Here is a 13,187-nt window from a genome sequence, read left to right on the forward strand (position 1 = left end):
GCTTGAACTTCAGGTTTGGCTCCTGTTCCTCAGTACCTGCCAAGGTAGAGGGCTGCCTTCTTGCATTTCAATGTGTTTGCAGCTCTTTTCTCTCTCCCTGTTGTAAGGAACGCACAATCAGGTATTAAGATTTGACAGGATGATGGAAATGAGAAAGCAAAGATGGCACATGGGAAGGCAGTAATTAACAGCAATGCATATTTATCATAGTCTGTCATTGTTTACAAACAATATAATGATTCCTGATTGTAGAATTAAACTCCAGGCTCCTAGTTTGTGAAGTCAATCAAACAACCCCAGCAGGTGCGAAGCAACAGAAGGACTAACTGATATACAGGATACAGCTGGAGGCAGCAGGAGTATTTTCTGTCAAACTGATCTTTGTGGAAGATCTGAATAATCAATGTATTGGTAGCTGTGTCAAACCATTGACACAGCTATGGAGTGGTGGAGGAAAACTCAACTTATAAATAGAAAAATTCATCACTGTCATACCTTTGCTTTCCTGAGCCTCATGCTTCTTATCTCTAAAATGGAATAAGGAAATCTATCTCATAGAGTCCCTGTTCTCCATTGCCATTCGTAGTGTCACCACCACCTCTTGCCTGGATATCTGCAATAGCCTCCTATCTGAGGCTGTTCTCTCTTACCTGTAATTCATACTCTAGAGAACAGCCAGAGTAAGCTTTTGATAAAAACTAACTAAATCATGAAATTGCCCTGATAAAACCCTCCTTCCTGTAACTCTGGTATAAAATTCTAACTCCTTACTGCAGCCTTTGAGGCTGTATATAATTTTGCGCTGTCACCCTCTCCACCCTCATCCTTTACCATTCCTCCTCTCTCACCACATTCAAGGCATGTGCTTTTGATGTTTTGTGGAAGTCTTTCAGGTGATGAAGTGCAGACACAAATAGCCAACCAGCTGAGAATGCAAGAAAGAACAGCTTTATTAGATCAAAGAGCCTAGAGGAGGAGAGAGAAAAAATGAGGGTGGTGGAGGGGTCTGGGGCTTACTTAACCCCAGAGTCTGTGGAGGAGGGGAAAAGAGGCCCATATGTGGGCCCCAGGCTCTTGCCTTTACTGTGACCCAGAGGGGAGGGGTAGGACTTTCTTGTGGATACTGAGGATTGGCAATTTTAAACTAAACCACATGAAAAGCAGAAGCAGCAATGGCCATTTGGAGAAGCTCAGGGCAGATTTTATCATCTAAGCCAAATGCCCTCCTAGTAAATTATGCAACACAAAGGGCAGAAGCATCAGGGACCACATAAAGAAGTTGGGGATGGCTCTTACCATCCAAATGGTATGGAAATGCAGACCTTACTATTAATAGTTGTGGTTATACCCAGGGCAGGGCTAGGTCAGGTAGTCACTCAAAAGGGGATTATATGACTAGGCACAATCATGAGGCACCAAATATAATTTCTTTTAGCAATTATACCTCACATATCTTCCTTCTGTCCTTTGCACATGCTCCTACTTCAGGACCTGTATGATCTTCATGGGATGACTCCTTTTGGGCATTCAGGTCCCCGCTCAAATGTCACCTTCCCTGAAGATGCTGTCCTCTCTTTCTCTGTCTACTGTTTGCATCCCTCTCACTTCAACTCATTCCATCAAATATCCCATTTTATTTTCTTCATAGAACTCATTGTTATTTGAAATTTTATCTTTAACTTGTTCATTTTTTATGTTTCTTACTGGAATGTAAACTCCCTGTGAACAGCTTGCCTAGGGAGTATCTGGCAGAGAGCAATAAAACATGTCGAGGCAGAAACATCTTTCTCAAAGCCCCAGAAAATAGTTAAGTAACAGGGTAAGGACCAAATCAAGAAAAATGCTACTTAAAAATGGTTGGCTCTCTTGGTGCACTGGCTGGCCCTTTCCTAACCCCTAAATCGCTCAGCACAGAGCCAACCTATGCTTCCAGTGTGGATCCCTTGTCCTGGTTCTAGAGGGAGCAGAGTAACTCTCATACACATACTGGGAGCATGTGTTTCTGTCACAGTCTGTCTGGTTATGGCCTGAGGGACTCAAAGTCCCAGAACTCACCCTACATGTAAAAGGAAGCTCATCAAGCTCTCCTACAAAATGCTGTAGGAGAGCAATCCAGTTGTGCTGCCTGGTGCCAGGGATTGTTGGCTATAGGACATATAGCACAATGCTTGAGATGTGATGAAATTGTTTTCTAGGAAAAAGAGAACATTAGGAACCATGTATTTGGGATAATTCCTAGGACCCACAAAAGATCCATGCACTGAAATTATCAGGGAGGCCTCTATGCTGGCCTTGAGCTAGTCTCTAAACTCTTTGTATGGATAAACACTGAATGAGAGTACTCCCTAAAATCCATTAGCAAATGCTAGGAAAGGTGGTTTTTTTTCTTTTATTTCTTTTATTTTTTGTTAACTCCTGGCATTTAAGGACAGCTCTTCATAATAATAGCTGTATACAGTCTTAAGAAACAGATATGTCAAAGTCTAAATTGACAGCAATAACACATTAAAATATAAAAAATGTTGAGGTTTCTATAAAAGATCACAAAACATACAAAGAAATAGGAAATTATGGCCCAGACTCAAGGAAAGATCAGAGCATTAGAAACCATCAATAAGAAGGCCCTGACCTAGGACACCAGACAAAGACTTAAACAAAAATGGTCCTAAATATGCTCAAAGAGCTAAAGACAAACATGAACAAAGAACTAAAGGAAATCAGAAAAACAATAGATGAGTACAAATAGAATATCAGTAGAGAGATGAAAATAATGAAAAGGAACCAAATAGCTGAAGATCACAATAACAGAAATTGAAAATTCATTAGAGGGGTTCAACAGCTGATTGGAGCTGGCAAAAGAAAGGATCAGATAACTTGAAGAAAAGACAATTGAAATCATCTGGTATGAGGATCAGAAGAAAGAAAAATGAAGGAAATTGAATAAAGCCTGAAGAACCTGTATGATACCATGAAGTATATCAACATATGCAATGTGGGACTCCCAGAAGGAAATGAAAGAGAATAGGGCAGAGAGAATATTCAAAGGAGTAATAGCTGAAAATTTCCCAAATTTAATGAAAGACATGAATATATACATCTACATTGCTCAACAAATTCCAAACAGAGTTAACCTAAATAGATCGACACTGTGACATATTAAAATCAAACTGGGGAAGCTGACATGGCTCAACTGATAGAGCATCTGCCTACCATACGGGAGGGTCATGGTTCAATACCAAGGGCCTCCTGACCCGTGTGGTGATCTGGCCCACATGCAGAGCTGCCCCACGCAAGGAGTGCTGTGCCATGCAGGTGTGCTCCTGCGTGCGGGTGCCCCATGCACAAGGAGTATGTCCTGGAAGGAGAACTGCCCCGTGTGAAAAAAGTGCAGCCCACCCAGAAGTGGTGCTGCCCACACAGAGAGCTGGCGCAGCAAGATGACGCAACTAAAAAGAGATGCAGTTTCCCAGTGCTGCCAAGGGTGCAAGCAGACACGGAGGAACACACAACGAATAAACACAAAGAGAAGCCATGGGGGGTGGGGGAAGGGAGAGAAATAAATAAAATAAATCTTTAAAAAAAATCAAACTGTAGAGTGCCAAAGATAAAAAGAGAATTTTGAAAGTTGCAAGAGAGAAGCAACATGTTACATACAAGAGAGTCTCAATAAGAATAAATGCCAATTTCTTATCAAAAACCATGGCAGCAAGAAGGCAGTAGGAAGTCATATTTAAAATGTTTAAAGCAAAAAATTGCCAGCCAAGGTTTTATATTTGACCCTATGATTCCCTTTCCCATCAGTTCTGAACACTGGTCTGGGTGGTCATAAAAGGAGGAAAAGCAGCACTGAAGCTGACTTCGCAGTGCTTTACAGAACGTTGGTTGGTTTCAAACTGGTTCATGAAAGGTTGAATTCTCTTTCAATTCCCCCTCCCCTGCAAAATGGACATAATCTTGGGCTTTTTGAAGGAATGAGTAAATGAGTAGATGTGCAGTACTGGACAGCTGGTGGAGCAAATGCTGGGCTATTACTCTATTCAGAAAACATCTATTTACATGGTTTCTTGCCTCTTGATTCAAGGTATACTCCTTTTTTAGAGAAAAAAAAAAGAATCTGTATTCAGCGAATCTGCCTTTCAGAAATTAGGAAAAGATTAAGGCATCCCCAGATAAACAAATGCTGAGGGAGTTTAGCACCACTTGACCCTCCCTCTAGGTAATGCTAAAGAGAGTCTCGGACAGGTTGAAAGGAAAGGACAATAGACAAGAGAGCAAAGCCACATGAAAAGATAAACAACTCTGAGGAAGGCAATGACATGGGTAAGTATAAATGCCAGTACTGTTTTATTTTGGTTTGTAAATGTACCTTTTACTTTCTACAGGATCGGAGAATCAAGTGCATAGAATGTAATGATAAATTAGTGGTTTTGTACTCATATAAACATGCAATTTGTGACATGAACTACATAAAGTGAGAGAGAGGGGTATAAGAACATAATTTTTGCATACTATTGAAGTTAAGTTGGAATTAAAGCAAACAAGATTGTTATTGATTTAGGGTGTTAAATTTAAGCCCTGAGGTAACAAAGAAATTATCAGAGAATATACAAGATCATAAAGACAAATTAAAGTAGAGTTTGCCAGGATTGGGGGCAGGAGTAATGGGGAGTTAATACATAATGGGTGTAGAGTTTCTGTTTGAGGAGATGGGAATGTTGTAGTAATGGAAGGTGGTGAAGTTACTACGATATTATGAATGCGATTAATCCCATTGAATGGTATGCTTGGGGGTGGTTGAGATGGGAATATTTATGTTGTATATATCTTCCCACAATTAAAAAATAAACAGAGATAGAGTAACTAAAGAGGCAATAACAATTAAAATCAATTTCATGATCCTGGATGGGATCTAGCAAGGGAGGTGAAAAGGCTCAAAGGGACATTATTGGGACATAGTGAAAAAAATTGAGTATCGACTATAAGCTTTATATCAATGTTAACTTTCTTGAACTTGAGAACTATATTTAAGGTGGTTACATGAGTGAATAACTGTTCTTAGGAAATGTACTAAGCATTCACATAACATTAAACATTTAAGTAGCATGATGTAAGCAACCTTCACCCAAGTGTTCAGAAAACGAATAGCTAGCTAGCCAGCTATTCGTGGCAAAATGTTAAAATTGGGGGAAGAGAGCTGGGTATCTGGGGCATAGGAGTGTGTTGGAGTTTTCTGTATAGGATTTGTATTATTTTTGCAACTGTCATATAACTTTGACAGGAGTTCAAAATAAAAAGTTAAAAAATTTTTATAAATATTGAATGAATGAATTGAGCATCAAATGAGGTATAATTCATGGGAACTGTACTATTCTCTATTAAGTGTTGTACAAATGTTAGGTGCTATAATCTCACATTTCCTGCTAAGTCATGGCTCTTCTGAAATCTTAGTCAAGGTGGAATAAACATAATGTTCAGCCAGGAACTGTTTTTCTTTTTTTCATGGTGTATAATCTTTTTTTTTTACACTTTTAAAATTAAAGTTAATAGATCTCAGAGAACATTACATTAAAAAACTTAAAAAAAACATAAGAGGATATACCCCACTCCCCACCCCTCACCCCATCATTTTGTAAATTGTGTTTTTTTGAAGATATATACACCACAAAAAAAATGCTACATTAGAAAATATAAGAGGTTCCTGTATTCCCCAACCCCCCACCCCACTCCTCCCACACCAACAGCCTCCTCTATCACTGTGGCACACTCATCGCACTCAGTGAACACATTTTGGGGCACTGCTGCACCACATAGATAATAGTTTACCCTGTAGTTCACACTCTCCCCCAGTACATTCAGTAGGTTAGGGCAGGATACATAAAGTCCAGCATCTGAAACTGCAATATCATTTAGGACAACTCAAAGTCCCAAAAATGCCCCCACATCACATCTCTTCTATCCTCTCCCTGCCCTCAGCAACTGCTGTGGCCACTTTCTCCACCTCGATGCTAAAATTTCTTCTATTAGTAGTCACAATAGATTTATAGTAAAATATCAGTGAGTCTGCTCTAGTCCATGTTTTATTCCTCCATTCTATGGACCCTGGGATGGTGATGTCCATTCCACCTCTGGATCAAGAAGGGGCTTACATTCCACATGGATGATGGATGCAATTCCTCTGCTTGCAGTTGTTGGCACTCTCGATTACCTCCCTGTTAGCTGACCTGGGTAAGTCCAATGAACCAGAGAGTAGGAGCTGCAACTCTGCCGAGGCTCAGGGCCCAGCTGGCACATGTGCATTCCAGAGATTCAAGTCCCCTGAGTGTGCACCTCCCTAGCACCCTAGCTCCCTAGCACAGGTTCAGTAAAAGTCACAGAAGAGGCATGTGTAGGAAGGTCACCTCTGAGTCCAGCTCCATCACACTCAGGAGCACAAATTCCAAAGTAGGGCCCTCTGACATGGCACAGGTCTCCAAATCCATCTGCCATGACCATATACCCTGTGGATCTCGATAGCCTTCAGGAGAACCAGCACAATCTAATGAAAAATGAGATTAACACAAGAATAAAATTAAAGTTCTTACAAAAAACATAAGCTATCCTGCAACCATTTGCTGAGGTCATTTTCTGTACTGAACCACTCAGCTTCATACAACTGTAAGGATCTGTCATGTATATTGAAACAAAGAGCTTTTTGAATTAAAGGAGAAGGATGGAAAGGGAAATTTGAAATAGCGTTTTCCAGGAAAGTGACCAGCATTTATGTTTTACACCACAATACTATAATTCAACTCATTACCTTCATACCTCCACCCACTACCTCTTCCTCTTCCTGGGTTGCCCACTTCAGAGAATGAAAACTCCATGCACCAGCTGCCCAAGCGTCTGGGAGTACCCCTTCCCCTCCTCTCAGCCAGACCTGTCTCCTCAACCTCCTAAATAGCTCTGCAATGTGTCTGCTTTTTAACTCCACCAGTACTTGCAGCCTCGGCTAGTTTTCCTCATCTAATTAGTCTAGTAACCTCCTAACTGGTCTGCAGTTTGCCCCCACCTCTCTAGCCTTTCTAACAGTTGTCCATTCTTCTCCATCAGAGAGAGTGATCTTTCTAAATACGGTGACGAAATGGTCACTCTCCAATCTACATCTCCCTTTGTCTTCCCCATGTCCTCTTTAAGGTGGATATAAGAATCTTGCGATCTGGCTCTATTTCTCTCCATACATTACCACCCCTGCCGCACTCCTCAGTCACCAGTGAGCTACTCTCAGTTCCCCAAATGCGTTGTCTCCCTTCTGGCCATTGCACACAATATTCCCTCTGTCTTACACAATCTTTTTTTTTTTTTTTTAAGATTTATTTTATTTATTTATTACCCCCCACACCCCTGCCCCAGCCGTCTACCCTCCGTGTCCATTCACTGGGCATTCCTCCTTTTTTGTTTGCTTCTGTTGTTGTCAGCTGCACGGGAACCATGCTTCCCCCTGTTGCGTCCATCATCTTGCTGTGTCAGCTCCCTGCGCAGCAGCGCCATTCCTGGGCAGGCTGCACTTTCGCGCTGGTGGACTCTCCCTATGGGACTCCCCCATGTGGGGAGGGCAGGGGGACCCCTGCGTGGCAGGGCACTCCCTGCACGCATCAGCACTGCACATGGGCCAGCTCCACAGGGGCCAAGGAGGCCCGGGGCTGAACTGCGGACCTCCCATGTGGTAAACAAATGCCCCAGCCACTGGGCCAAGTCCGCTTCCCTGTCTTACACAATCTTAATGGGGCTTTTTCTTTGGCCAACTTCTGTTTATTCTTCTGTATTATCCAAAGCCAGATGCCACTTCCTCCAGGAAGACTGCCAGAACTCCTCAATTCCCCAAAGCCACATTGAATGCCTTACTAGTGTAGTCTTGGAAAATAGACTCCATTTTCCTAGAATAGTACTCTGGTTGCTATCATTTCTTTTCCAAAATATGCTTAGGAATGGTTTAGCCGGCCATGGCCTGCCCCAGGATTTCTCATTTTATTTCTATTTCCCCTTTTATCTTTCCTTTTCCATTTCTACCTCCTTCTCTGCTGTCTGCTGTTTCACATTTGCTCTCTTTATCCTTACTCCGGTGCTAGTATTTGTATTTGTATTTCTTTGTCTCCAAGTTTTCACACACACCCCCAACCAACCTCTCACCTACTTTCTGTCTATGTTCATCTATGGAGCCCATCATTTGGGCCACCTTAACACATACTACAATTTCTAAATTGAATGATTATTTGCCAATCCATAGAGCTGAAGAAAATCTTGCTTAACTTTGGATTTTTTAACTAAACGAAACTTGATGTGATGAGGAAAATAAAATTCTCTGTCTTACCAAGGTAGGAGAGAAGTAAAAAATCCGGCCGGTAAAATTATTCTCTTTCTAGAATTCTCTTTGGGTTCATCTCTTTTTGTTTCATATTTTTTTTAAATTTCCTTCCCATATTTTAACAATGTTAAATATTAACAGTTGAGTGTGTTACAAAGTATCAATCATCAGTACAGAGAAAAGAATATATTTAGTAACTAGAGACCAGGCTAAGTAGAACTCAAAAATCTCCCAATCAATTCTTTCCTTTCGATCTTTCCCATATCACAGGGATTGTACTATTTATTTCCCATCTCTTTCAGTCTGTGAATTATTAATGCTAATTTATGTTGGTGGCACTCCTTTGCATTCATTACTCATTGGATATATATGTCAGATCTCCTGAAAGACTGCTTTAAGTAAATTAACCATGGAGGGAATGGTGGGCTTATGCTTGAAGGGTATTTTTCCCCATCAGAGGGGTGAGTCTGGCAATTTTATAAGGATGTGCATGTGTGTGTATTTAACAAAAATAGGCAATTCATATGTTAATGTGTAACAGTGAACAGTAATCACAATGCACAGTTTACATCTCTATCAGGAATTCTTGCTGCCATTAGAGTCACTACAAGTTAAGTGCGTGTTTGAGTTTCCTGGCTATTAAAATAAATATGATAAAATGGGTTGGCTTAACATCTGGAATTCACTGGTTTACAATTTCAGAGGCTAGAAGGCTTGTTTCCTCCCAGGGTCAGTATCCTCTGGATGTGCAGCTGGCAATCATGGGGTTCCTTGACTTTTCTATAACATGGAGATGTACATGGCAGTGTCTTCTTTCTCTTCCAACTTCTGTTGACTTCCAACTTCTGGCTGCTCCCTGTGGCTTTTCTTTCTCTCTCTGTCTTAATTTCATTCTGCTCATAAAGGACTGCAGTAATCTTGATAAAACACCATATTCAGTTAGGCTACACCTTAACTACGTAACACCTTCAAGAGATCCTATTTACAATGGGTCTACATCCACAGGGCCAGGAGTTGGGACATGAACATGACTTTTGTGGGGAACATGATTCAATCTCTAACAGTATTGCAACCTTTTCCCAGAACCAAGGGCAAGAAAACTTATACATGGGTTTTTGTAAAAGTGGTGCTTCCCTAAAAATAATCTAGGCTGATGGAATCACTTCTTTGGTAGAAAGCCCATGATGAGAATATGAAGATGAACTTTGAGTAGATTATCTATTGAAAGAAAAACAGAAGAAACAAGAAATTACCTATATATTTCTTTTCATTAAAATTGTCTTTTAAATATTTCACACACTGATTAATGTCAATATTGACAATTTAGGTATGAAAAATAATCAATTATCTTTAAAAAGCCTATTATTCACTGGGCATTGAATATACTCTGGGTACTGTGATCCTGCTGTGGACAAATCATACCATTCAATTCTCATCCTCCTACCAGAGAAATATTATTATTTCCTACATTTTTGACAAATAAACTACAAACCACCAGCAGAACTGGGCTCCATTCCTGTTTGCTTTGACATCATAGCCTACCACTGAATCACCAGGTTTACCTCCTGTCTAACCAGGGAAATTCTGGTGTCACATTGCCTGGGTCTGTATCATAGCTCCATCTCCTAAAGACTTAAGAGGTTAAAGGTCAAAGGCTTAACCTTTCTATGCCTCAGTTGGCTCTTCTGTAAAATGTAAATGATTCAAGAGCCAACTTCACAGGAATGTTATAAATCTCAAGTGAGTTTCTGCATGTTTTTAGAATAGCGTCTTACATGTAGAAAACACTCAATTTAATGTTGGCTGTTATCATTACATGATATTAATATAGGCTGTGTTAATGTGGGAAATTTTGTTCTTTGATGAAATACAGAGATAAGAGTTACCTTTTCCCCATTCTGAAATACTAATTAAAAGAATAGTAATTAATTAGTAGCCTATCAACAAATGTGCATGCTCAGGCAGAGGTGCTAAAGTCTGTAAGTCTGTCTATTCCATTATTATCTGCAGGTAGCCTGGTGAAGGTGAGACATTCTTTCTATTTCAAGAGAAGTGAAAAGGCAACTCAGTTACCTTCATCTTCTTTCACTAGGCTGCTTTGGGAACTTATAGTGAATGGAATGGTTCAGTCTCTGCCAGATAAGCACTTTTCAAAAAGAAAGCATTTTGCTGGAGCATTATTATATAGTGTTGGAGTAGGCATTAGTCTTGAAATCAGATCTACCAAAAACCAAATCCCTGTTTCACCTTTTACTAGTTTTGTGATTCATGGGCAAATTAGTCAAATGTTATGGAATTTAGTTTGCTAATAGATTAAATAGGAATAAGAGCAGGGGTTCCCAACTAGGGGAGATTTTGCCTCCCAGGGGACATTTGGCAATGGGTGAAGTCATGTTTAGTTGTCACACTTTGTGTGTGTGTGTGTGTGTGTGTGTGCTACTGACGTCTAGTAGGTAGAGGTCAGAGATGCAGCTAAACATACTAAAGTTCAAGGGACAGTCCTCCCCAAAAGAAAGAGTTATCTGGCCCAAAATGTCAGTAGTGGCAAGGCTGAGAATCCCTGCCTTAGAGAATAGTTGTTAGAATGAAATAAAATGATTATAAAACACTGAGTATCACACATGGCACATAGTAAGTGCTCATGTTTCATTAATTGAGCAATTATTAGTTAACCACGAGTATCCAGGCATTGCTAACTCATGTGTATACTCAGGCTTCCTATGTTTGGCCAAAACATCGTGATATGCTCATTCAAACTGAGATGGTAGAAATTTATTCTTCTGCCAAGGGTATGTATTTTATAAGAGGGCCTTTTGGATGTTGAGTAAATCTCTGATGGAATGTCAGCCTGGACCTGGGGAAGCTTGGTTGCTCACTATCCCCCATTCACCCTGGAGGCAGAAATTAGACATTGGAATTCCTACCTCCATTCCTCGCAGTTGTGAGCATTCAATGAGATGATGCAGGTAAAGGTCCCAGTCCTGTGTATAGCTTACAGCAGGAGCTGAAAAGTAGGTCAGTGTTATCATCATGAAGCCATTCAACTCCCTTTTACTCTCTCTCTCCCTCTTGACATTAGGCATGTGGTCATATTGGGGGAATTTTCTTTCTCCAAACTGCTCTGTCCTGTTGTTACCTTCATTGTTCTCAACAATGTACTCCAAAGAACACTTCCTGAGAGTTTTAATTTTTCTTTCTTTGGTGATGGACTCTTCAGATGTGAAATCTTCTCGGATTTGGTTTGACCTACCCACCTTTTGCCCACCTAGCCACATGCCTTCCCTGCTGTGTCCCTGGCACAGTCCCAGACAGGGCTCCAGACCCGGAGGCTCTGACCCTTCCTGAGCGTATGTCCCAGTTAGACTCTTTTCCCTTTCTTGCAGGTCCCTCATTGTCAAATGCGGATGCTCGGTTGCCTGTAAGGTCCCTTCCGGACCTAACATTCTGGTTCTGTGTCCAATTCACCACTCTGGCAATCTGGGCTTGCCCATTGTAAGGTTTAGTGCATCACCCTGCTTTGTTTCTATGATTGTCTTTCTCACACTTCCGAAGTTTCCTTCCTATCACTGATCCCCTCCAAAATAGATATGACTTATGAATGTTTTAAGACACTTATTTCATTTCATCTGTGAATCTCATAAAATTCACAGGGTTCTTTAGGTCTTGGACAACTGCTCCAGGTTCATTTGGCTGTTTCTTTTGCTTTAACCAGGAGAGGATCAGTAGAAGTTAAGGTTTCATTTGGCAAGCAACCAGAGATTGTTGTAAACATTTCCCCCCCTTTTTGGGGGTATCACATACTGGTTGATTGTTGAATATTAACTAAGCATTACTAGCAAATATTCCATTTTCATGAACTGGCAAAGGACTTTTTTTCTGTGGTAATTAAGGACACGTCGCAAACGCTGCTGTTTGCTACTAGGGCAGCATGGGCAGAACTGAAAGATAACAGAGGAAATGAAATACCCCAAATGTCAGAAAGCATACCAGCTATAATTTCAGCTTTCCTTTGATCATTTTCGACTATTTCCAGTGGGCGGAGGGAAGGGACTTGAATTTCCTCATATAAATATAATGATAAGTGTCCTACGAAAGCCTGAATTTTTAAGCTGTTCAATTAGTTGATACTTTCAAAAATTACTGAAGTGCTGAGATCACCATGACAGGTGTGAACTCTTTTTTCTACTGGTACTGTTAAGTATCTCTAAGCAAAAACTCTCATGATATTGGATAATGTATCTGGTTAAAAAAACAGACACTTAGGATTGAAAAAAAAAAAGATCTAAGTTTGAATTTTGCCACCTACCAACTGTGTAACTTTGGAGCAGATAATTAACCACTTTGAGCTACAGTTTCCTCTTCCATAAAAAGGGAAAAAGAATAATAACCATTAATAGGATTATTGTGAAGATTATGTCAAGTGCTTAGTAATACATTAACAGGTACATAGAGTACACAGAGGGTCCTCCACAAACAATATTACAATGTTAAGTTTCTGATTTTGGAGGGACAGCTGCCACTTTATTCACTGTGGAGTCACGATATACAAGAGGTGGCAGGAGATACTTAGTATGTCTCTTAGTGTGAGTCAAACTTGTTGAGACTAGTGTGGCAAAGTGGCTACTATTCCAGGGAAGGAGAAGTCATCTATGAAAGTAGTTAGCAAAAGAATATTTCTTATCCCCTAAAGCACTGGCAACCATTAGTGCTAGAGTTGACAAAGGTAAATTACATAGATACTAAGTGTGTTTACATAAGTTTGATATAGTGTTCAAGACTTTTATCAAAAATAATACAAAACTGACTCTCACTAGATTAAACACCAAGAGGATTTCTTGGTTTCTAT

General features: G+C 40.3%; 1 protein-coding gene and 1 non-coding gene across 2 annotated transcripts in view; both read left to right on the forward strand.

Annotated features, from left to right (window-relative positions):
* The window catches only part of KCTD16 (potassium channel tetramerization domain containing 16), a 306,981-nt gene that overhangs the window by 280,031 nt on the left and 13,763 nt on the right, over positions 1-13,187 (forward strand). The window lies entirely within an intron of this gene.
* LOC111762781 (small nucleolar RNA SNORA61) lies at positions 3,777-3,898 on the forward strand. Its single transcript, XR_002795808.1, has one exon. It is a non-coding gene; the product is annotated as a small nucleolar RNA SNORA61 (small nucleolar RNA).

The sequence above is a fragment of the Dasypus novemcinctus genome, chromosome 2, assembly GCF_030445035.2.
Source record: "Dasypus novemcinctus isolate mDasNov1 chromosome 2, mDasNov1.1.hap2, whole genome shotgun sequence".
NCBI classification, from domain to species: domain Eukaryota; kingdom Metazoa; phylum Chordata; class Mammalia; order Cingulata; family Dasypodidae; genus Dasypus; species Dasypus novemcinctus.